At 43.8% G+C, this 26,561-nt stretch overlaps 1 long non-coding RNA gene across 5 annotated transcripts in view; it reads right to left on the bottom strand.

The window, feature by feature from the left end:
* Positions 1-1,293: 1,293 nt before the first annotated feature.
* The window catches only part of LOC143174428 (uncharacterized), a 38,349-nt gene continuing 13,081 nt past the window's right edge, over positions 1,294-26,561 (bottom strand). For 3 of the 5 annotated variants that reach the window (XR_012998373.1, XR_012998378.1, XR_012998372.1), the window contains one exon: positions 1,294-3,499. This is a non-coding gene — a long non-coding RNA (uncharacterized LOC143174428). Of the gene's footprint in view, positions 3,500-10,395; positions 10,672-17,458; positions 17,526-26,561 lie in introns of those variants that run through there. The other 2 variants (XR_012998374.1, XR_012998377.1) reach the window with 2 other exon arrangements.

Below are 26,561 nucleotides of genomic sequence, written 5' to 3'. Positions count from 1 at the left end.
CTTTCACCACTATTATCAACACGTCACTTAAACCACAAACAATCCCAATCCCCGAATTGTTTATTGAACCAATTCCGAATCACTGCCACATTTACAATCTCGCTACAAATCAAAAGGAAAATGAAAGAAATCAAAGATTACGCGTACTAAACGAAAACTTACGTCTTGATCACTTAAACATAGAAGAGCGCCAATCAGTAACAAAAATCTGTGAAGAATTCAACGATATATTTCATCTTCCTACTGATTTGGTAACTCGAACTACAGTAACCTTCCACACGATTCCCATGGCAGATGAAACTCCAATCCAGGAAAAAACCTATCGTTACCCACAAATTCATAAAACCGAAGTAGATAAACAAATTGAAAAAATGTTATGTCAAGGCATAATCAAACCTTCTATCAGCCCTTGGTCGGGTGAACGGAAACGGCGCATAGTAATAGACTACAGAAAATTAAACGAACGTACAATAGGCGACGCTTATCCACTCCCCAACATAGAAGACATTCTCGACCAATTGGGATGTTGACGCTCGGTGTCCCAAACGGAAACACCGTTACGTCAACGTTCCGCTAAATATTTCAAGGGATCGTAGCTCAAATAACTTTATGAAGCCATCGACCATTACCTTCAACAACCACCCTCAGCTGTTCGAGGATTATCATTTTTACATTCAGATATTTACTCTTTGCATGTTTTATTAGGGTTAAGGAGCTTCATACAGTTTTTTACCTGCTACGGTCGAGGCACGCGGAATGTCCATGACGTCACGCGAAGGTACCCTCGGTACCTGCAGGTGACCGATGGACTTGGAGGCGGTCAACTTTCCGGTGACTGTCACCAACCAGCAAAAACGGCCTCCTCCCTGTCCAAAACGTAAACCTCTAGGAAACAACCAAACCGCGTATCTCATCCCCCGACGCTACCCTTGTAGCCACGTATTTAAGGATAGATCTTAACCCATATCAGGGAATTTCTAAACAAGAGTTCCACATCAACACACATCGACGGAATTTATCATCAAGAATTCCACAATCTAACATATCGACATCGATCCAGTTAAACTCAACGAAAATCTCATTAATTATCATATTTCATTCAGGCTCAGGATCACTAATCTGAAATTGAGCCAGAGCATCGCCGTAAACGAACTGCGAAGCTCAACATGGGACATGCACAATATTTCACTACACTGGATCTGGCAAGTGGGTTCCATCAGATACCTATGGACCCTAAACGCAGCTCAAAAATCGCGTTCTCCACTCCAAGTGGTCATTATGAATTCACCTGCATGCCGTTTGGTCTCAAAAATGCGCCTAGTCGTTTTCAACGCATGATGAATAATGTTTTGACCGGATTAACTAACAAGCAATGCCTCGTTTACATAGATGATGTATTGATTTACGGTTCCTCGTTAGAAGACCACCATCGAAAACTGAGTAACGTCTTTTCTAGATTAAGAGAAAATAATTTAAAGTTACAACCTGACAAGTGCGAGTTCATGAAACGTTCGTGCGAATACCTGGGTCACGTAATTACAGATAAAGGAGTAGAACCTAATCCCAATAAGATAAGTTGTATCGAAAAAATTTCTAGACTGCGTAATCAAAAGGAAATGAAAATGTTCTTAGGATTGACTGGATACTATAGATAATTCATTCCAAATTTTTCGACGCTCGCGAAGCCGTTAACCCAATTGCTAAAGAAAGATACACATTTTGATTGAGGAGAAGAACAGGAAAAAGCATTCACAAGCCTAAAAGAAAAACTAACCGGCAGGCCTATTCTACAATTCCCCGATTTTTCTAAAGAATTTATTTTAACCACAGATGCATCCAACGTCGGAATAGGATCAGTTCTATCGCAACTTTCTAATAACAAAGATCTCCCTATAGCTTATTACTCTCGCACATTAAATAAAGCAGAACAAAACTATTCCACCACAGAAAAAGAATTGTTGGCTATAATTAACTCCGTTGAACATTTTCGGCCGTATCTGTACGGATGAAGATTCACAATCTATACAGACCACCGACCGCTTCAGTGGCTCTTTAATTGTAAGAACCCTTCTTCCAAATTAGTTATGTGGCGCCTCAGATTAGAAGAGTATAGTTATAACATAAAATATAAACCTGGATGTATCAATTTGAACGCTGATGGACTTTCTAGGCTCATTCCTAAAACTCCAATAAACTAAACTAAAGACATTATATTTTATGATACCGAGACTAAATCTCTATCAAAAATTAAGGATCCAATTGTTTTACTATTGTATGCGTGTAACAGCTCCGGTTCGCAGAACCAGAAAGTGTTACGTTACGATCGACGGGTCGACGCTTGGTCGCGACTCGAATGGTTTCGCGAATTTACGTAGACTGTACGCGTGATGCCCGCCAAATTAATCTTGGGCACCTGGATCCGTCGGTGGAGCAGTGGTCGCGTCTTCGCGTTACGTTTTGTTCGAATCGAGATTTTAGTAAACGAGTCTTTCGTGTGACTGTAGTTTTCGAAGGTAGTACGTGAATTGTGTTTGTCGAATGTGGTGATTGAACTCTACTTGTCGAATGCGTGTAGTCAACTCTGGAAGTGAACTGTTCTTGTCGAATGCATGTAGTTAACTCTTCTTCGTCGGAACTCTTGCACCCACAAGTATACTTTTTTACCCCTCCTTCGGATGTTTGGAGGGAGATGCTGACGGAGTGGGAACAAGAGATCGACGAAGTTTTGGATAAAAAATACATTTGGCAACAGCGGGAAAATTCCGCTACTTGACGAACGTGCAAGGGTGTACCCCGATGCGAGTACGCACCCTTGTCCGCAGGTAGTCCTCGCTGTTGCGCGTACATTCGGTGAGTCAGCGAAGGAAAACCCGTTACGTGGGCCCATGTGTACGTGCCTACCTAAGTACGGGCACGCACCCATGGCCGCGGGTAATCCTCGCCGCTGCGCGAGAATTCGTCTGGTTTATGACAGGGGCGATTTTTGTACGGGACAGAAAATGCGAGGCTGACCTGCACAAAGGCCGAAGCCGGGCCCCGGATCAACTGTCCCGAACGCTCGATCGTGTTTGCGCCCGTGTCATAAACCAGAGCCGTGTATCGACGTGCCGCGGTCTTCGGTATCCGTAAGGGTCCCTTGTTCCGCGACGGAACATGCTCCCCCCATTGAGAGACACTGTCGATCAATTATGTGGACGAGGATGTTAACAATGTGTGACTGAAAGATACAATTTACGGTACGGGGTAGTGTACAAGACGGAGACTTAATCCTGAATTCGCGTAATGATTCGGGAGGACGATCTTCTTCTCGTCCTGTCCAGGGGCCGTGGACTGCGCGGATGATCCAGTCCACCCTGGGATGTTATGCGTTGTCTTCCGTCGGAAGAAGCGCCAACTGCTTTACGTTCCGCTTGAACGTGCCGTTTACCGTTCAAACCGTCACCGCCCTGATGACGCCATCTGAGCCGGGGTGTATGGTTTCGATGCGTCCAAGGTCCCACTGCAGCAGAGGAAGATGATCATTTTTGAGGACCACGAGAGATCCCGTTTTGATCTCGTGCGATCCCCTGGTCCATTTCTGCCTCACGTTGAGGTAATAAATATACTCCTTATGCCACCTGGCCCAGAAGTCCTGTTTCACCTTCTGGGCATGTTGCCAGGATGACAGGCGATTGCTCGGCATGTCGTGAAAATTCGACTCGGGCATGCCCATCAACGAATTGCCGATTAAAAAATGTGCGGGAGTTAGTGCGGAAGGATCATTAGAATCTGACGAAAGTGGGCTCAACGGACGGGAATTTAGGATCGCTTCTATCTCGATGACTATTGTATTAAAATGCTCGAACGTGTATAAATTGTCACCATTACGCGTCGGAGATGATGTTTGAAAGATTTCACCGCAGCTTCCCAGAGACCACCGAAATTGGGGGAAATGGAGGGAATGAAGTGCCATGACATCTTCTTATCGGTAAGGAAATGTCGTAACACATCATCCCCTTGCAAATCTCGGTAGAGCCGGGCGAGTTCATTATTGGCACCCACAAAATTGGTGCCATTATCCGTGTAGATATTGCGACATATGCCCCTTCGCGAGATGAAGCGTTTCAACGCAGCGATAAACGCTTCCGTCGTCTGTCGCTGACAACCTCGAGATGGACGGTCTTGGTAGCAAAACAAACAAAAACGGCAACGTAAACCTTCACGCGAGCCCGGTTTCGATGTTTTTTCTCCTTGACGGAAAACGGTCCACAATAATCAATGCCGCAATTGTGGAAGGGTCGAGACTGGGTGACACGGGTAATGGGTAGACGACCCATTACATCTTCCGTGCTCGGTGGACTGACGCGGAAGCAACGGATGCATTGGCGTATAATTTTGCGCACCGAGTTTTTGCCGTCGATGGGCCAGTACCGTTGTCGTACGTTGTGTAGTGTCGTGTTCAGTCCTGTATGATGGTTGTCGATATGAGTTTGTCGAATGATGAGTTCAGTTATGTAATGTCCCTTGGGCAGTAGTATCGAGTGTTTCTGTTCGAATGGTAGGTCGGAGTTTTGTAGGCGGCCTCCGACGCGAAGTATTTCCTTTTTGTCGCGGAACGGGTGTAACGGGAGCAACTTACTTTTGGGACTGAGTCCGCGCTCAGTGTCAAGGCGGTGTAGGTCAGTCGCGAACGCGGAAGTCTGCACGAGTAAAACAACGCGTTCGTTAGCGCGGCGAATCTCCTCAACTGACAGTGGTCCGTTCGCGCGATAGTCCTTCTTGAACCTTAGACAGTAGGCCACGATTCGCTGAAGCCTCTTTATGCACGAAAACCGTTGCAAGATTCCGTCGTCTTGGACGACGGACGTGGCGAGGCACATCACCGGTCGCGATTCCGGTACCTCCGTGGAGGGCGCGAATTTTGACTCAGGCCACCTCGAACGGTCGTGGCTGAGCCATTGTGGGCCATGGTGCCAGATCGAGGCACGAGTGAATTCCGAGGGAGTCTATCCGCGTGAAACCAAGTCTGCCGGATTGTCATTCGAGCGTACGTGATTCCACGCGGCAATGTCGGTCCTTTTTTGTATTTCTGCCACGCGATTGGCTACAAATGTTTTTAATGTGTTTGGTTCTTTTTGTAACCAATTTAATACGATGGTCAAGTCAGTCCAGAAGTACGTTTGGTCGAGTCGGTACGTAAGTGCGTCGCGTACGGTCGTGTAAAGTGAAGCGAGGAGGACGGCACCGCATAGTTCTAGACGAGCGAGAGTGGCGGTCTTTAATGGTGCGACTCGAGATTTTGCGCACAATAATTGAGATCTTATGTTTTCCGAGGAATTTATTGTACGGATATAAATACAAGCTCCATAGGCTCGCTCTCTCGCGTCACAGAACCCATGAAGCTCGATACGTCTGGCCGCGCGCTGAGACACGTGTCGTTCAAACTGAACATGTTTCAACCGCGGCAATTCTTTAACGTACGTGGTCCACTCCGTGTGAAAAAGAGCTGGGAGTGATTCGTCACAGTCCAATTGCAGTTGCCACAATCGCTGCATCAGAATTTTTGCGGTGGCGATGACCGGCGGAGCAATCCCAAGGGGTCGAAAATTTTTGCGATCGCGGAGAGAATGTTGCGTTTCGTGACCCTTTGGTTATGGTTCGAGTCGACTACATAAATAATGTTATCGCGGCGCGAGTCCCACGATATGCCGAGGGTTTTCATCATTGTGTTGCCAAAAACCTTCGGGTGAATTTGCGAAGTGGAGAGTCCGCCGAGAAGCCGTGGATGATTGGACACCCATTGTCTGATGTTGAGTCCGCCACGTTTTAATAATTCGAGCATTTGATCGCGAATGTTCAATGCTTCGGCGTATGTATTTGCTCCCGTTATGAGGTCGTCTACGTACAAATCGCGTCGAAGAACATCTGCCGCCACGGGATAGTCGTTTTGTTCGTCTTGCGCGAGTTGATGCAAACACCGGATCGCGAGGTACGGAGCTGAGGTCAATCCGAATGTGACCGTGTTTAACGTGTATGTCTTGACGTTGTTTTGGTCGTCTCGCCACAAGATGCGTTGATACGGACGATCTTCAGGACGTATGAGAAACTGGCGGTACATTTTCTCGATATCACCTGTTATGACGTATGCATGCATGCAAAATCGCAAAGGCAACGCCAAGAGATCGTCCTGAATCGTCGGTCCAGTGATCAAGGCATCGTTGAGGGAAACTCCACTGTTCGACTTCGCGGAACCGTCAAACACTACGCGGACCTTCGTGGTTTCGTTCAACTCTTTCAGGACCGCGTGATGAGGCAGGTAGAAACCGTACGTGTCGGGGGTTTCCTCCTGGCTCATGTGCCCTAAGTCAAGGCATTCCTTCATGACGTTGGAATACTCGCGTTTGAGCGACGAGTCCCTTTTCAGTTTCCGCTCGAGTGCTGTTAAACGGTTTAGGGCGCGCGATCGCGATTCCGCGATGTCCCGTTTCTTTTCGTTGAAAGATAACGCTACGACGTAACGGCCAGTGCTGTCGCGTGCAACGTTATCCTTGAAATGTTCTTCGCATTCCCGTTCCTCCGAAGTCAAATGTTGAACATGAGGACCGTCTTCCAATTCCCAGAATTTCCTTAAGTCGAAATGTAGACTCGTAAGGAAAGTCTGGGCCTTGATTCGAGATTTCGCGGTCGGAACGCTCCCCCCGATGATCCACCCAAACTGTGTTTTCTGGAGAATCATGTCCGGTCCGTTTCGGGGGGAAAGACTTCGTTGCCCGATGCTCAGGCACGACAATGCAGGTCCGGTGCCGATGAGCATGTCCACGGTTCCCGGACGATGGAACTGCGGATCCGCGAGTTTGATGTTCGGAGGAATGGGAATGTTCCCGCGGTCAATCTGTTGATTCGGTGTTGTACCCGAGATTTTCGGAATTGTGTAGAATGTTAACACACGCTGATAGTTCGCCATTCTAGATTTTATTGTCGTCGTGATTAGTTTCGTGGCTACCGTGCTCATTTGATTGAGCGCTTCAATGGTTGTCGCGCTCTTTTGAGCAGGTAGTTTTAATTTTGCGGCGAGATTGTCGGTAATGAAATTGGCGGTGGAGCACGTGTCTATCAGCGTGCGACATTCTACTGTCCTTCCGTCGCGGTCGAGAACGTTGACGACTGCCGTGGCGAGCAGATTATTCGCAGCGACGTTGATCGTGGAGGCCGTACAAACGTATTGTACCTTTCGTGTGGTGGTTCGTGTCGGTGTTGGTCGTGTCGCGGTTCGTGTAGCCGTTGGTCGTGACGTGGTTTGTGCCGGTACCTTTAGTCATGCCTTAGCTGTCTCCTTATGACGGTGGAGTTTCGTGTTGTGTCGTCCGTGGCACACACGACATGTCCCGGATCGACAATTTTCCGTTTTGTGACCGTCTCGGAGACAGTTAAGGCACAACTCTGCCTTCCGAGCCGCTTCGGTTAGCTCGGATATCGACATTGCGACAAATTTCGAGCAATGGTAAATCGCGTGGACTCCCTTGCATAGATGGCAACGCAGCGGGTTTTCCTCTTGTCGCGGTGAAGAGGGGCGCGAGGTTCGTCGTCGTGGCGAAGAAGGCGACGACGGTGGTGTCGACCGCGGTGTCGACGCCCGCGATGATGTCGAACGCGCGGTTGATGTCGATCGCGGTGACGACGGTGGCGTCCGTTCCTTCGTGACATACGTCCGATGTCGCGTGATTTGGGAATACGTCGGACTTGTTTTCGAATGATTTTGATGCTTGCCCGACCTTTTTGGTTCCTTGTTTGGAACCTCAGAGTGGTTCCGTATCGTGGTTCGCGTCGACGTCGTGGAAACGTAGCTTTCCGTTTGGTGTGCCGCAATGTGGAGGTGTTTGAACACCTCCTCGATTTTGGGCGCCTCTGTGTCGGTCAGGGTACGTTCCCACGATTTCATGGTGCCCTTCCCCATTTTTGAAATCGCGAGGCTACACAGTAGGTCATTGCCGATGTCTTCTGGCGTCCGACCGAGAGCCTGCAATGACCTAATGTGCAGCTGTAAATGATTTCTTAGGGCTCGAATGGTTTCCGTTTGTTGTCGTAGATTTCGCAGAGGTGAGTCCACGCGGTTTTATAATTGTCCTCGGTGATTGCGAATGCACCGATCGCGTCCGCGGCTTGTCCCAACAATGATAGACGCAGGTAATTTAGTTTCTGGTTGTTCGCGAGACCTGGATGGGCGTCTATCATTGTAAGAAACGCGTCCTTGTACGTCGTCCAGTTATCGAGCTTCCCGTCGAATTTTGGCAAGTCTATTTTTGGCAAGTTAATTGTGATCGGGTGCGACGGAGACCCGATCAGGGAGGAGTCGGAAGCGTTGACCGGTGTGCTGTTTCGGGCCGGTTTCTCGAGGCTATCTAACAAACGGCGGGCGTCCGCGAGGGCATCGTCGTAATTGTCCGTGATTGTTACGCGCTCGGGGTCTAAACCCTCCAGATTCTCAAGGTACCCCAATTCGTCTTGGTCCCTGTTGAAGGAGTCGAAAAGACTGCGTATACGCTCAATACGCTCGCAGAGTTTGAAAGGCGCGTTTTCCGAAGGTTGTATCTTGTGCACGAAATCTTTAAACACCGTCACCTGGTCTTTGAATGCCCGTTGTTTGTATTTGAGCATCCAGGTGCGTTCGTTATAATAAAAAATGTGAGCAATCTCCTCAAATCAAAACATATCTGCACTAGCCCTTACCACCCCAAACAAGTGGAGCCTTAGAACGTTATCATTTGACTCTAAAAGACTATTTAAAGCATTACATTAAACCAAATCAATTTGATTGGGATGAGTATATTCAGTTCGTCACATTCAGTTATAACACTTCCACTCATAAATCCACCAACCTTACATCATACGAACTCCTATTCGGACGGAAAACTTACCTACCTACTTCTATCTTACAAGAACCACAATTTCACTATACGTACGACGACTATATTAGGTCACTACAAAATAAATTAAACACATCATTTAAAATCGCAAAAGAAAATTTAGCTGAATCCAAACATAAAAGCAAGGAGTATTATGATAAAAATTCTAATCCGATAAAATTTAAGGTAGACGATTTTTTTTGCATATATCAAAAGCAAATAAAGAAGGGACTAAATAAAAACCTCGCACCTAACTTCAAGGGACCTTTTAAAATTACAAAAATATACCCTAATAACACTGTCGAAATTCAAATAGGAAAGAAAAGTTATAAATATCACACTAATCTTTTAAAACCATATATTTCAGATGATTCTGACAATCTTGGTACTAGTTCTTCTTCCTAACTTCTCCATTAGTAAGCCGTATATTAATACTCCTCTTTCTCACTCAAGCGGAATATTCTATAACGAAAAGGGTATCGCAAAAATGTCCAACTCTAACTTGATTCTCTTAACACATATTAATGTCACCTATTTAAAAGAAGCAAAAGACATTTTAGAATCATATTTCATAAAATCGCAAAAACTATGTACCGTTGCATTGAAAGATCTTGCGGAGCATAATCATGCCAGTTTTCACTGCGATCAGACTTTAAACCTTATCGAGGACGAGTTGCGAAGCATACGAAAAAATCACGACATCTTCCACGATTTAATCGGAAATACTAAAGAACGTAAACGTCGAGGTTTAATTAATGGGGTATACAACATACTAAACTGGTTAATCGGAACACCAGATGCAGACGATGCCCAATACTATTCAGACAGCATTAAAATGTTGGTAAACGATAATAAACAAACACAAACTCTCTTGAAGTCACAAGTTCAGATCATTTCAAGCACCATAAAAAATTTCAACAGTTCCTTACAATCTTTGAGAACCATTGAAGCCACACTAAACAATAATTTAAGATTAATTAATAAATATACGACAGAAACCAACGAATATCTAGCGCGCCTATCTCTTGAATCAGTAATTACACAACATGCTACAATGCTTCTTTCTCTTTGCATGCGTATCTCTGCCGAATATAATAAATACATAGAATCAATCAACTTAGGCAACCATCAAATAGCTTCGCCATTTGTTGTAACTCCGAAAGAACTATGTGAAGAATTAAATAATTATAAAGGAAACTTTGAATTACCGTTAATAGCAAACGTACAAAATTTACCAATTCTTTACAAGTTAATGAGTTTACAAATAGTATCTAAAAACGGACTTGTTGTATTTGCTTTAAATTTCCCACTTGTAAGAAACACAAACTTCGATGTATACCAATTAATTCCACTTCCTATCCAACACCAAAACACGTCAACCTTTTCCTACATCACGCCAAAACAACCATATTTACTCTTATCCCAATCCAAAACCCTTTTCTCCTTCCTACCAGACTTGTCAGAATGTCGCGAGTATTTGGAGGGAATGTACATATGCGAAAAACATCCACACCTCGAAAAATACGGACCAAGCCACCTGCGAGGTTTCGTTGCTGTCGCCTCGCGTAAACCGACTTCCTGATGATTGCGAGACACGGACCATCCGAGCTAAGATAGAAACTTGGAATAGGGGGAAATCAGTGGATCTACATCCTCCAGAAACCAATAACCTTGACGATTATCTGCGAGGAAGAGAAAGACCAGATGGAAGACATCATCCTACACCAAACCGGAGTACTGCAGCTGCGAAATAACTGCAAGGGTTACACCATGCTATACCTCTTGGAACCTGCAAGCCATACAAATAAGAACTTTACCCATTATATTCCTCCAGTAAGCATAGTTGGGAGTGATTGTTGTATCACTTCCGAAATTGCAAAAATACCATCGGTAGAATTAAAACCGATCAAATTAACAAATATAGACCTAAATGATCTTAAGTACCCCAGAAAAAAGATTAACGAATTCGATGATTTGTTAACACAACGATTAAAAGAACCATTCATTGTAATACATACACACTGGTATACAATAGCCTTATGTGTGATAGCCGCGATACTAATTGTGGCGGCATAACGGGACACAGGAAAGGTTTTCTTGCCGTGCGGATGCTCTAGCCCAGGTAGCGCGGGTAAGCAAACATCAGCGTTGCAGACCCGCGCGGGTACGTTAAATTGTTGAGCCCTAAAACAGGCGATGAAACAAACAAACTACCTAGCTCCGCACGTGGGGGAAAACCTCCTTTTTTCCGAACGGAATCATGGGAATTTCCATGTACCCCATATCTTTGTCTGCGGACAAAGATGTGGGGGTGAAGCGACGTTAAATGGAAGCCGCCGTGATAGCCACGACACACACCACGTCCGTTCTTTCTGGCGCTAGGTCAGACGGAAATCTTTCCGCGTATCTTATAAGTGTTGATTAATAAATAAGAGTTTTCGTTAAAGACTAGTCAGTCATTTCGCACCGTACTACCCACACTAATTTTATTTGTTTGCGGAAATTGTTGCCGCTACTTCGGATGCTGGAAACTTCTTCAGAGACTGTTCTGCTTTACCAGAAACTCAACTAATGGAGACATTGTCCCACCTATGATCAAGAATTTTATTAATTGTGCATTCGACTCAGATGTTCGTACCGAATACCGGGAGCAGTCCAAGGATATCGTGCTATACGATGCTCAGGAAGGAGTCCGAATACCAGGAAATCCAGTATTCACCGAAAAAGACATCCGACAACGTCAACACGACGCACCTACACCATCACGATACAACCTCCGTAACACTGCCAGCCGTGTTACAAGACCGCGCAAAAGTACCACACCATTATAATTTAGCAATGCGAATTTATGTATGTATTAATACCTTATGTATTCAAAAAAAAGAGAAAAAAAAACTAAGTAAATTAAGCTAATATTATTTAAGGTATTTGTACACATATTAAAGTACACTAAAGTAGTTTATTACTAATCTAGCCACACTATACCGCCAGAACGACTTTAATTTTAGAATTTTTCGTCGCCGAAAACTAAAAAAAGGGGGGAGGTGTTGGATGACCAACCTAATGACGCACCATAGATAAGCGTCCTAGACCGCGTCCAAAATATCTTATTCAGCATATTTTTCACAAGTCCAAAATCCTAGATAAAATACACAAATGTCTCATCCAGGACTAGTTATCTATAACGAGTCATCAGGTACCAAGGGTCACCGACATCCCCTCCTTAGCGAAAAGCTTAGTATATAAGAATTGGAATCTCTAGGATAATATATAGTTATTCTTTCAACCCTGTTGGTTAACGGTCTGCCCGAAGTTGTCTGTTTCCGCGTCGTTCGATGTGTTATATCTGGAGAATACGTTGAAACGCCGAAATATAATTATTATTAACGAATCGGACTTCGCGTCATTCACCCGGATCCTAACACCAGATTAGACCATCCCAGAAGACTGTCGAATTTCGAGAAACATAAACTTATAAATATAGTGACCAACGGTCGAAGTCTAAAACTCCAAAGACAATGCAGAGTTTGTGCAGTTCAAAAAAAAGAAACAGAACATGTGTTGGGGGTCGCGGTCTATCTCGTGAATGATTTAGAACTCGCGACCTAGCGAAAATATAGTGGACTGTATTTGTACAACTTAGCCGATTTACAAGTTTTCGAAGTGTGTCTTTTCTAGTCGGTGGTTGCTATACGAATGCTTTTCGAACTCGCGAGTGCTTCTCAGCTGCCCCTTGGAATTTGCAATTGTCCACTGATTGGTTCTTCCAATTTTTGGAAAAGTCCAATCAGCGAACCTAAGTTAGAAGGTACCCCTTCCTTTACGCCCTCGGCGTGTTTCCTTGAGGAAGGGGTCGTGAGATTTTCCAAGGGGGGAGAGACTCGAGAATTCGGCGATGGTGGACGACGCATCTGGTCAACACCAGAGACGGTTTCCTGACCCTGCATCGGCCGCGGAAACCGTTGGGCGACCCATGGTTCTTGCTGACATGCTCAGGCCGTGAAGGTTTACAGCAGGGCAATAACTATTGAGACCAACGAAAAATGCGTGCAAGAAACTAAAGGTATCGACAAATGCTACGACAAAGAGTAAAAATTGTAAAGAGCGTACCATCCGGCGAGTGTCGTCCAGATGGCAAAAAAGAAACTAAATTTACGAATTCTCAAAAATAGCTGTGCTTCTAATCCCTGCCATAAACCCCGTACGAATCGGCCCGAACAACATGTTTTGTCTGTAAATTTTGCAATGTTCCGCTACATAAAGGCGATTGTTTCGAACGATGTCATACTTTAAAAAAATATTAAACTATTTCTAATTTGAAGTATGTCAATATATTGATTATGGTATATTATACAGGGTGCAGTCGAATAACATGTACAAGCGGAGACAAGGTGGTTCCTTATGAAAAAATAAGAACAAAATATGGAATAAAATTTTTTCATTTAAGGCCTAGTTTTCGAGAAAATCGAGTGTGAATATCCGATGCGTACATATGCTGTCACGGCTAAGTTACGGTTCATCGAGCAACGTATAACTCGTATCGTGTTTGCAAACTTGTCAACACAGCATTTAAAAGTTACCGAGTTCAAGAGAAAATACACAAAAGACTTGTAAGGAACAACATTTTATTTTATCAATTACAAAATTGCTGAAACTGGTTGCCTCCCTGTCGCATGCATAGCTGTGCCCGTCTAATTACAGATGCATGAACTCTCGGTTTTGATTTTTCAAGTCTTCAAAAGCATAATGAATACTTTGTATTAATTGAGACAGTCCCGTGCGACAGTCTAAATCGAAACAGAGCCGGCGCCAGGGAGAATCTGCGCCTGAGCGGCCGGTCGGACGTGCGTATGCTGTTGAACCGCTAACGGTCGGTAAAGTGTTAAGAACCGAGCTAAAATTTGCACGAATCGCTTCATTGAATGATGCATTCGACGAAACGATTCACCTCTTCAAACAGTTTGAGTTAGATCGGGAAAAGTACGGAAAAAAACATGTACGATTTGCCCGCCATGTAACCTCCGGAAGATCGTATGCGCGTTCAAATATGTTTCGTGATGTAACGTCAGAAAGACCGTATGCGCGTCCGAACTTGCACCGCGATGTAATTTCGGAAAATCTCCGAGCGCGTTCAAACCTGTACAGTGACGCGACGTCGCGGATTACCGTGCACATCCGGACACGTTCGCCAGCGTAACGCGATCCTTCCGCGAACCCGAGCCTGCTTACGACGGGCAGTTTCCACGCCCAGCTCCGCGTCTTTCACTAACTCATCCAGATCTGTTTACAATAATCTAGCATCGCGTCCGGTCGAAACTTCGTACCGGACCCAAACATTCTCACCGTCCGAAGAGGCTTACGTCAGTTGCTCACCGCGTGCGGTTCCCAATGTAAATAACAGAATTCAGTCCGCCCAAATATCGTGTCCAGTCGAATGAGATTATTCATATCGTCAACAATGCTCTCCACCGCCCTATCAACCTGAATCGGAATACACACCAGAGCCACGCCGCTATCCAAGGTCCACACAGAGCGATAACCGCGGAACACCTACTTGATTATTGTAAATATTGTCGGAAACCGGGCCACGATATTTACAAGTGTTGCAAATGGAAAGCGAACAATGAGCTAGGCCAAGGAAACGGGCTAGCGCTCTCGTCGGCAACCGCCAGCTGCCAGGAGTTTCAAAATTCATCAATCGGGATGATGATGTAGCGATATGTAGTGTAGCGAGGCAGTTTATTTTCTATACAGGGTGTCCCAGCATCGGTGGTACAACCGAGAAGGAGGTGATTCTACATGAAAAAACAAATCGAAAATAAGGAATAAAATTTTTTTATTTGAGGTTTCGTTCTAGAGAAAATCAGTTTTGAATATTCGTCGAGTACGCGTACATTTAACTATGGCCTAGGTAGATGGATCTCGATACAGATTTTTGTTTATGCTTCCACTTCTGTACATTCCTGTTGACATGACGTTCTGAGCACTTCTCATAATTTCATTTGGTGTCTTAGTATGTTATTATCTTCGGTTTTGACTAACAGTTTCTATCAATGCTTCGCAATAAGTTATACAAATTGAGAATACGTAGATATGATTTATGCATTGGATGCATGTAGTGGTAAGGCAACTGCCGCGGCTCGTTTGTTCAGAAACCGATATCCAACTCGACGACATCCAGATAAACGTGTAATTGAAAGAGTGAATCGCAATTTCATCGAGTATGGAACTTTTCACTGCAATTACAATTTACATGGTCCTCGACGGATTCGAAATGAGGCAGAAGAAGAAGTCCTAGAAAGTGTACTTCGTAATCCTCGTAGAAGCACACGAAATTTATCTGTACAACATGGTATTAGTAGATCGACAGTTCATCGCATTCTGCAAGATAACAGTATGTATCCCTATCACACACTGAGAGTGCAAGGATAATGCCTCGGGATTTCATCCTGCGGAAAGGTTTCTGTCATTGGTTCCTTGAAGCTCCCCGAGGTTCCCCGTAGCAATTCACAGTTTTTATCGCGTATTTTATGGACCGGTAAAGCCAAATTTACTCGTGACGGAATTTTCAACGTGCACAACACGCATTGGTGGTCAACTCAAAATTCGTATACCATCGCAGAAACACATTTCCAAGTAAGATGGGGCATGAATGTCTAGGCAGGAATAATTGGAAATGAAATTATAGGATCTTATTTCTCCCCAAATACTTTAAATGGAACTGAATACTTAAAGTTTTTACGTGAAGACTTATCCAATTTGTTAGAAAACGTACCTCTAGCTATTAGATAAAATCTCATTTTCCAACATGATGGTGCCCCACCACATTTTTCTCGAGAAATTAAAAATTTATTAAACGAACTACACGAAGTTTGAATTGGCCGTGGTGGTCCAATAAACTGGCCACCAAGATCCCCAGATTTGACACCCTTTGATTTCTATCTACGGGGTCATGTTAAAACAAAAGTGTACAAAGAGGAGATTACAAGCCTTCCTCAACTAAAAGCGAGGATCGTTTTAGTATTTGAAGAATTAAAGGTACAGAATACATTAGAATGCGTTCATACGAATTTAATTCAGCGAGTACAGTTGTGTATGCAGCACAATGGGTAGCATTTTCAACAATTTTTACATTAATAAAGTAAGTTAGTAACTAAATTACATGTCTTATTTTCATTTAAATTCACTCTAAATCCATAGGCAGAAATGAGTAATACAGCACATCATCTTGATACTAATGATATTAGTACTACTTATAAGTGACATATGGCTTGTATCGAGATCCATCCATCTAAACCATAGTTACGTGTATGCGTGCCTGCTGAATATTCAAAACCAATTTTCTCGAGAACGAAACTTCAAAAGAAAAAATTTTATTCCTTATTTTCGATTTGTTTTTTCATGTAGAATCACCTCCTTCTCGGTTGTACCACCGATGCTGGGACTACATCCTGTATACCTGCATACATTTTCTCACGTTCCACCAAGGCTTGTGCGAGTCGGGCTCCGATCAGTTCACGCATCTGGCAGCCAGATTTGTACGAATCAGGGTTTTGCCGGCCAGTCACGCGGGCATTTTCACCAGAATTTTGGCGCCTTTTTTACGCGCGTTTTCCTCCCGCGTTTTTGCTGTTAGCGTGGTTTGCTTTTCCGGCGCGAGTCGACGGACCATTGCTCCCTGGCATTTTACTCTGTTCGCAGATTACAATGGCATCCAGAGAGAACAACGCACAGCTTGGTAGTGAGGATCAACCATCATCATCTTCACGACCAGTCACAAAACCATCCGGGCGCGCTGCTGGCCAGAAGCACCAAGATAAATTTCGTACTAAAGTTGGAGCACGACAGATGAAAGAACGGCACGACCAGATAGATAAGCGCTGGGGCCTATCCTCAGCTGAAATGGATGAAGTAACAAGGTCTCTAGATTCTATTCAATTAACATCAACCAATCGAAGTAGACCTATCCCAGTCAGCACAAGAAGAGTAAGCTTCGGCTGCGTGGCGGAATACAATAAAATGTGTACAACTTGGAATTTTGGAGTTATCTCCGAAATCTATTCCGTTCACCAGTACTATCGGGTTTGCCTTTATCTAGTTTGGAAGCGGCTCTATGAAGCTCGACACACTCAGGTCGATTCGGAATCTTCCTTTCCTTGTCCAAGGACAGAAAGATATAATCCGGAAAACCGGCGGAACGAGAGACACTCTAACTCAACATCAGCAAGACGCTACGCTGCCCGAACGCAAGTCACCCCCTAGTTGCACCGCGTATTGTACTGACGCTCAATTTGGGTCTCCGTTAGAACTTCACTTGGAGGTTCGTCGTGGCAGATGTGTCCAAACCGATTATCGGGGCGAATTTTCTTGCCGGTTTCGACCTCCTAGTGTGTTTAGACTTTATTTAGAGGTTTACTGCTAGTCGGATTATGACAGGTAAATTGCTGTAATAAATACAACCATTCGAAATTGTAAACTTGAAATAATTGCGCAAACAGGTATAGGACAATGTAGTTTTAGTTTATCGCATTACCTTTTAAAAACAGCACCAAAAACAAAATTTTTTTGGAATTTCTGGATCCGTCGCGCCACACCAAGATGACCGTTACGTTGGAGGCGTGTGTTTCATCTAACGACCGCCTCCTTGTAAAAAACAAAATCAACCAATTAGGAAGCATCACTCCGCCAAGCACAGCTTTAACCCTTTGCATTCCTCTGTCCCCTCTCATGGGACATTAAAGTTTATTAGTGATTATGGAGAATTAAGTTATTTCAGCGCAACTTTTTGAGACATGCATATTTCGCTGAAGTTTTGTCTGGAAATGGCACAAGAAATCAAATCAAAATATAGTAAAATTACTAAGATACGCGGACGCGTTCAAATCAGCTGTGCATGATAACCCAACTTTTCGGGATACTCAAAAATTGATCTACTTAAAATCCTGCCTAATAGGAAAGGCCGCAGAAAAAGTCGAGTCCTTAGAAACCACCGCCGCGAATTATAACGTAGCGTGGAACCTATTAGACAAATATTACAACGATCCAGCTATCGTTATCAACAATCGTGTTCAAGCATTCTTTGAACTCCCTTCGTGCTCGCGATTTAATATAACCGCGTTAAGCGAATTAACTGATACGGCCACGAAACACTATAACGCATTAAAGGCATTAAATAAGCCATTTTTAGAAGCGTTTCCCATTTACGCAATAACGAGTAAACTAGATGAACAAACGCGATTACGGTGGAAGGACAAAACTCAAGGAGTCAATCTTCCATCGATGGAAGACTTACTGGATTTTCTACACAATAGACGCAGATTATTAGAAACGACAAAGTTCGAACCCTCCAGACCAGCAACACGGGCCCACGCGACACCCAATCAGCGCGATCGCCGTTTTACAAACATAAACTCTCAAAGGCATGCCTATATATCACAACAAGCTCGCTGCCTTATGTATAAGGCTAACCACTATACGCAATATTGCACGAAATTAACAAACGCGAATGTTGAACAACGAACGGAGATGGTACAAAAGGCCGGCCTTTGCACCAACTGCTTACGACCGAATCCTGAGCTTAAGGATTGTATGGCTGGATCCTGTAAGCGATGCGATGGAAAACATCATACATTGTTACACAGGGAGCCACAATCAATACGCGCAAACGTGTCAGCATTAAACGCAAGCGTCACAAACGAAACTTTGTTGTCCACCGCAATAGTTCACATCCGCGACAATCAAGGCAAGCTACAACCATGTCGCATTCTTTTAGACTCAGGATCGCAGTCACATTTTATAACTGAGCGCTTCGCAAACAGATTATCGCTGCCACAACAAGAAACTAATATTCCGGTGGTGGGGATCAATCAAGCCTCAACTCAGATAAAGAAGACACTTCGAGCTATGGTGCATTCCCGGATTAATGACTTTAAAATCGATCTAACCTTCCTCATACTACCACATATTACCGAAATACTCCCATCTCGACCCATCGTTAAAACTCAGCTTCACATTCCGTCAAATATTCCCTTAGCCGATCCCAAATTCAATATTCCCTCCGAAATAGATGCATTAATCGGGGCCGAAGTCTTCTTTAAACTATTGTGCATAGAACAACTATCAATCGCGAACAATTCCATAACGATACAAAAAACAAAGATTGGTTGGATACTAGCAGGACGATTACCGGACGAATATCTAATGCGCGCAACTCATTGCAACGTAGCGCGCAATTCATTAGAAAATCAATTAGCAAAATTTTGGGAATTAGAAGAACCACCGCGAAAATCGGTATTATCACCCGATGAACTTGCAGCCGAGGTTCATTTACATTGCTAGACTTCCATTCAAAATGCGACCACCAGTACTAGGTGACTCTTATACCACCGCACTTCGCCATTTCACCGCTCTAGAACGAACATGCGCGAAAAACACGACATTGAAAACCGAATACATTAACTTTCTCAACGAATATCGCGATCTAGGGGACATGAACAAATACGAAAATCACGAAACACAAGATGGTTATTACCTACCCCATCATGCAATAACCAAGCAAGATAGTTTAACCACCAAAATACGCGTTGTTTTTGACGCTTCCGCAAAATCTTCTAACGGAACCTCATTAAATGAAACTCTATTAGTCGGTCCAACTATTCAGGAAGAGCTCTATGCGCTTTTGATTCGTTTTCGGTCGCATACATACGTACTGACGGCCGACATTGAAAAAATGTATCGACAAATCCTGATCCATCCACAGGACAGGATTTACCAAAAAATTCTATGGCGCGAAAATCCACAAGGGGCAATCGATACATACACCCTTAACACTATCACATACGGGACCTCCGCGGCACCATTCTTAGCCATCCGAACTTTGCAACAACTTGCGGCAGATGAGGAGAACCCATATCCACGTGCCGCTAGAGTACTGCGTGAAGACTTTTACGTTGACGACATGTTGACCGGAGCTGATACGTACGACGAAGCCGCCGCGACACTTAAGGAAATACGAAATCTCTGCTCCAAAGCCGATCTCCAACTTCGACAATGGGCCACGAACGAAGAATCACTAATCGCGACCCTACATGACAAAACTGACGCAACGCACCTACGGTTAGATTTAGATAAGACAATAAAAACGTTCGGAATTCATTGGAACGCCAGAAGGAACTCCCTCACATATTTCGTAAAGGAGCCGGCTCCAATGAATCGCGTAACAAAACGGACAGTACTCTCAAAAATCGCAACCCTATTCGACCCACTCGGATTATTAGGGCCAATTATCATTCGGGCAAAACTACTAATGCAAACGTTATGGAAACTACACTTAGACTGGGATGAATCAGTACCTATCGACCTTCACACCGAATGGTGCACTTATTGGCAAGAATTAACGGAAGTGCGCAATTTTACGGTGGATCGGCACGTACTGCAATCGAATTACGTCTCCGCACAACTTCACGGGTTTTCGGACGCAAGCGAACGAGCTTACGGCGCTTGTTTGTACGTACGCTCCATCAGTCGCGATGGAACCATCGTCACACGTTTAATATCGTCTAAATCTCGAGTAGCACCATTAAAAACAATCACATTGCCATAACTCGAATTATGCGCAGCTCATCTATTATCAAAATTGTACACAGCAACCAAACATGCTCTATGTTGGAGTTTCATACAGACAAAGTATAGTAGAACAAAAGATTGTGGCAGTCGACGCGGACAGCCACGAGCCTAGCGCAGCAGCGCGGACCGTGGAGAGAGTCGGTCATCTGTTCGATCGTCAGTTGTCTCCAGCGTGGATCCCAAAAAGTGTATAAAAGGACGGATCCACGCTGGACGACACTAGAGTTGTGTAAACCTATAAGCACAGCATTACGGCCCCATTCCGTGTAAAATTGGGTGGTCCTTCGACAATAAATTTAGACGGCACGAAGTGCAATAATTAGGGTCTAGTTCGTACCCTGACATTGGTCCTTCGAGCCGGATCCAGTGGCTTGTGGATCTGAATTAGATTGGAGCAGCAATCAATTCAACAGCAGTTGCATATCGAATGGAACAAAACAGTGGTTAATAAGTAAGGAAGATTGTCTCAAGATTTTGAACAAGAGCGCTGATTTCGAGTCAACGGACAGCAGCAGAAGACAACGAGCCACGTCCAGCAGCAGAGGATAACGTACCGCGTCCAGCAGTAGAGGACAACGTGCAACATCCGAAAGGAGAAGACCGCATCCAGCGGCTAAGCAGAATATAGGATCCAGCCAGAAGCTAGCAGATACGCAGGGGTGCAGCGTTACTTGCATCAGGCAGTGTCACTACACGTCCGTTCCTGTCACGTAAGCCTAGATTCCTATTTTCATGTGAGTTAGTAGCGTTAAAATGGAACAAGAGTTAAAGAAATTAACTACCGAGCGCGGACAAATAAAATCTGCTCTGACTCGTTTTAGTCGGTATTTTTCGGAATCTGCGACAACAGTCTCCGTTAGGGCTTTACAAAAACGCTTAGAGGCTAATGTAGATTTATACAATAGATACAATTTAGTTCAAAATCGAATCGAGCGGGCAGTTGAGGGAACAGGCAGGATCTCACGCAGCTGATAGGGATGCGTTTGAAGAAACATATTTCAATTCAATTGCCGAGGTAGAAATTTATATAGAACACGCACAGGGAAATAGTAGAGCAATAAACGAAGTTGCAGGACAGACAAGTTCCCCCACTCTTACAAACTCACCGGCCACAGTGAAATTACCGATTATTCAGCTGCCATCATTTGATGGGAGTTATAACGAATGGATTAGATTTAGGGACACTTTCACGAGTTTAGTACATGAAAGTGAACTATCAGAGGTACAAAAATTCCATTACTTGAATTCCGCTTTAAAGGGTCCAGCCGTGCGGGTAGTTCAATCTTTGGGAGTTTCCGAGGCAAATTACCGGTTAGCGTGGGAAGCATTGAAATCGCGGTACGAAAATTCAGCCGCTATCAGAAAACATCATGTCTCAGCTCTACTAGATATGCCTAGCATCCAAAAACAATCATCAGTAGCGCTTAGGAATTTAGTTGATGACGCAAGGAATCACCTAGTAGCCTTAAAATCACTAAATGAACCGGTAGAACTATGGGATACTTTGATTGTTCCAATCTTATCCAGAAAGTTAGACATAGCATGATTAAGAGAATGGGAAAAGGGTGCGACGACTTCAGATAGAGTTACGTTCAATAAATTTGCAATATTTTTGGAAGAACGGTCACTGTATTTAGAAAGCGTTAGTGTCCCAATTCAACCCATGAAGACTGAAATCCCAATAGGAACAGCAGGTAGTCGCAAGCCTTTCCGCGCAACGGCGACCGTCGCAAGCACGCCGAGTACCTGTCCAGCGTGCGGTGCTGGGCACCCTTTGTTCCGATGCGACAAATTCAAATCGTTACCCATCGATGAAAAAACAAAAATAGTTCAGGCATCTCGCAGTTGCTGCAATTGTTTGCAAACAGGTAATCGGGTACAAGCTTGCACACGAAAACACTGTCATATTTACAATGGGAAACACCACGTATTGTTGCATCGGGAAGCTGCTCCTCAAGCAACCAACATTTCGACCGAGGAAGGGGGTCCTCCTGACTCCAATAAAATAACGTCGTGTGTCGCTAACGTTGATGATAGATCATGGGAGCACAGTGTACTGTCCACAGCAGTCATTTACGTACAGAATGGAAGGGGACAAGGATTAGAATATCGGGCACTACTTGATTCAAGGTCTCAGTCGAATTTTATTACGTACGAATTATGCAAAAGATTAGGTATTAGTTATGAGTCGACGGAAATGCAGGTGTCAGAGATAGGTGGAAAATTAAAAATAGTACGAGATAGAGTCAACATAAAGGTAACTTCACGGCTTAACAACTTCAACGCCGATATTTCATGTTTAGCAATAGATAAAATTACTCAAGACATGCCGAACATCAGCTTAGATAAATTAGCGATATCCGTACCAGCACATGTTAGATTAGCAGATCCGGATTTCGACAAGTGTCGGCCGATCGACATGTTAATCGGTGCCGGATTGTTCTGGCATCTGTTATACGTCGGCCAACAAAGAGCAGGGACCAACTTACTGTGGCAAAAGACGCAGCTAGGTTGGATTTTAGGAGGAACGGTCAGTTGGCCCATTCAGAATAAATCTCCGATTCAACGGTGTCATCTCGTTACCAATCATGACCTGTCCAATCAATTAGAACAATTTTGGAAAATTGAAAACGTAACGATAGAGCATAAAGATAATAATACAATATAGATGACTGTGAATTACATTTTCAAGCCACGACACGTAGAGACGAAACTGGACGGTACATAGTACAAATTCTGCTCAATGAACAGGTCGGGAAATTAGGATCATCCCGACAGCAAGCAGAAAATAGGCTCAAGTCACTAGAAGCTAAATTCATTAGGCAACCGCAATTACGAGAAGAATACGTGAAATTTCTTAATGAATACGAAATGCTAGGTCATATGTCGCGAGTTCCAATTTTAGAATCAGATGCCGGGTTATCGTTTTACCTTCCTCACCACGCCGTAATCAAAGAAGGGAGTACAACAACGAAACTTCGTGTTGTATTCGATGGATCGGCAAAAACAAGCACGGGCATTTCACTAAACGACACTCAAAGGGTCGGCCCAACAGTTCAGAGCGAACTGATAGACATCCTCCTACGGTTTAGAACACACCAATACGTATTATCAGCAGACATAGAAAAAATGTACAGGCAGATCTTAGTAAAACCAAAGCAGCGTTGCTTGCAACGAATTCTATGGCGGCCAAATCAAGATTCTCCAATTGAGACGTATGAATTAAATACGGTAACGTACGGCACTGCCTCCGCGCTATTTCTAGCCACGCGTGTTCTGAAACAACTCGGGTTAGATTGTGCAGTAGAAGCTCCAACCGTTAGCACAATCATTATTAACGATTTTTATGTCGACGATTTACTAACTGACGCAGAAACAATGTCAGAATTAGAGCAGATTAAAGAAACTTTGTCGGACATTTTAGCAAGGGCAGGGTTAAAACTACAAAAATGGGCTACCAACAGTTCGACGTTCTCACAACATTTAGATATAAAGGATAAAATGTCAAGTGCTGATAAAAACACAAAAACACTCGGGTTACAGTGGTGACCAGCTAAGGACGAGCTTTGTTTCACAACTACGCCGTCGCTACATAAACGTGTGACAAAACGCACAATTTTGTCTCAGATAGCACAGATTTTTGACCCATTAGGTTCAGTCAGTCCGGTAATAACTAATGCAAAATTAATAATGCAGCAATTGTGGCAACTGCAGACAAACTGGGATGAATCAGTGTCCGAGGGTTTGTATGACCAATGGATAGAGTTTGTTAAAGAATTAGCTTTTTTAAATGAATTGAAGATTCCTCGTCGAGCACTTATCGCTACGGGGAAGGTAGAGTTAGTTGGCTTTTCCGACGCATCAGAGAAGGCGTATGAGGCATGCGTTTACCTACGGTCAAGCATTAGACCAGGTGAATGGGAATCTAGACTTTTATGCTCGAAATCGAGAGTTGCCCCTCTAAAAACCATAACTCTGCCTAGGTTAAAGCTATGCGGCGCGTTGTTACTTGCAAGATTAGTGCGTAAGGTAAAACATCACTTAGGATTTTAATAGATAGGGAATGGTATTTTTCTGATTCGACAATTACCCTTGCGTGGATTCGCGGTCATTCAAGTAAATGGAAGATTTTTGTCGCAAATCGAGTCACGCAAATTCAATTGGTAACCGACAAACGGAATTGGTCTCATTTCGGTCACATGAAAACCCCGCAGATTTAATAACTCGTGGAACTACCCCCAAACTACTGAGCACTAGTGAGTTATGGTGGTCAGGTCCGTTATGGTTAAAGAATGAGTCGAATCTCTGGACACAATCAATAGAAGAGACAGTTAATATCCCAAAGCAAAAGAAACCCATAATATCAGTGGCCACCGTCACCCTTGCCAACAACAAAATCATTGACCGGTACTCTGACTTCGAACAATTATTGAGAATAACATCTTATTGCCTCCGGTTCATTAACAACGTGCGGAAATCCAAAACAAATAAATTAACGAGGTCAGGAAGCAGTAGCATATCAGTAGTAGAATTGCAAGAAGCTCAAAAAACATTAATACGTGTGGTACAAGCAACAACGTTTCCCAACAAATCTCTCGCGTCAAGTAAAAATCAAAGTATACCGAAACAAAGTCCATTACAGGCATTGGCCCCGTTTATAGATGAAACAGGAATTATTAGAGTCGGCGGACGTCTAAGTAATGCGCCTATTACATGCAATAAAAAGCATCCCATTTTATTGCCTGCAAAACACCATTTAACTGATTTACTTATTAAACGGGAGCACAATAGATTACTTCACGTGGGCTGCCAACAGGTCATTGCGTCACTTCGTGAAAACTTCTGGCCGATAAATTGTACAAGAAATGTGAAAAGAGTAATTAGAGGCTGTGTTAGGTGTTTTCGAGCCAATCCACGGGGAGTGCAGTACCCTATGGGCCAATTACCGGCTGCTAGGGTGACACCTGCACGACCATTCGCCACTTGTGGCGTAGATTACGCAGGTCCGTTCTTAACTAAGGAGCGTAGTCGTAGTAAAATAACAATAAAATCATATATATGTATCTTTATATGTTTCGCCACTAAAGCAATACACATAGAGTTAGCCGTAGATTTAAGTATAGACGCATACATAAATTGCCTCAAACGTTTTATAGCTCGTCGAGGTCGCTGTCATACCATTTTTTCGGATAATGGAACGAATTTTGTAGGAGCGAAGAATAAACTGAGCGATTTAGATGCATTAGTAGGAAGTAGCGATTATAATACGCGCATCAGTAGTTTTTTGAAGAAAGATCGTATACAATGGCTATTCACACCTCCCCATGCTCCACACTTTGGTGGGTTATGGGAAAGTGCAGTTCGATTAACGAAATATCATTTGAATCGCGTCATTGGACAGCAGAGATTGACATTCGAGGAACTATACACGCTATTAACACAGATAGAGTCATGCCTAAATTCCCGTCCTCTTAGCCCCATCTCCTCAGATCTGAAGGACTTAACCACCCTAACCCCCGGACATTTTTTAATTGGCACTGCTCTGAGTACATTACCGGACCATGACTTAAAAGATGTCAAGTTAAACAGGTTAAACAGATATCAACTGGTCCAGTAACTGTTCCAACACTTTTGGCAGCGCTGGCAGAAGGAATATTTACATCAACTGCAGCAGAGAGAAAAATGGAGATCTTCAACCAACCATCATCTGGCGGAGGGTGACTTGGTCATCATCAAAGAAGATAATTTACCCCCATTACACCGGTGCCTTGGCAGGATAGCAGAACTACACCAAGGCAAAGACGGGATTGTACGGGTTGTTTCCGTAAGAACCTCTGACGGACTCTACAAACGGCCAGTCACAAAAATTTGCATGTTACCGATGCAAGACAGTTCAGACTCAGAGTAGAATGTAAAAATCAATGTACATACAGTCTCATACAGATGTAAATAACACATATACACCAGTATTATATAAGTCAGAATATCAGTTAATTAATACATAGAGATAGTATAGATTATAACACTGCATAGTATAGGTTTAAAATATTGAAC

Source organism: Nomia melanderi, chromosome 4, assembly GCF_051020985.1.
Source record: "Nomia melanderi isolate GNS246 chromosome 4, iyNomMela1, whole genome shotgun sequence".
NCBI classification, from domain to species: Eukaryota; Metazoa; Arthropoda; class Insecta; order Hymenoptera; family Halictidae; genus Nomia; species Nomia melanderi.
The sequence above is the reverse complement of the archived record's forward strand: the minus strand, read 5'-3'. Positions and strand labels throughout refer to the sequence as shown.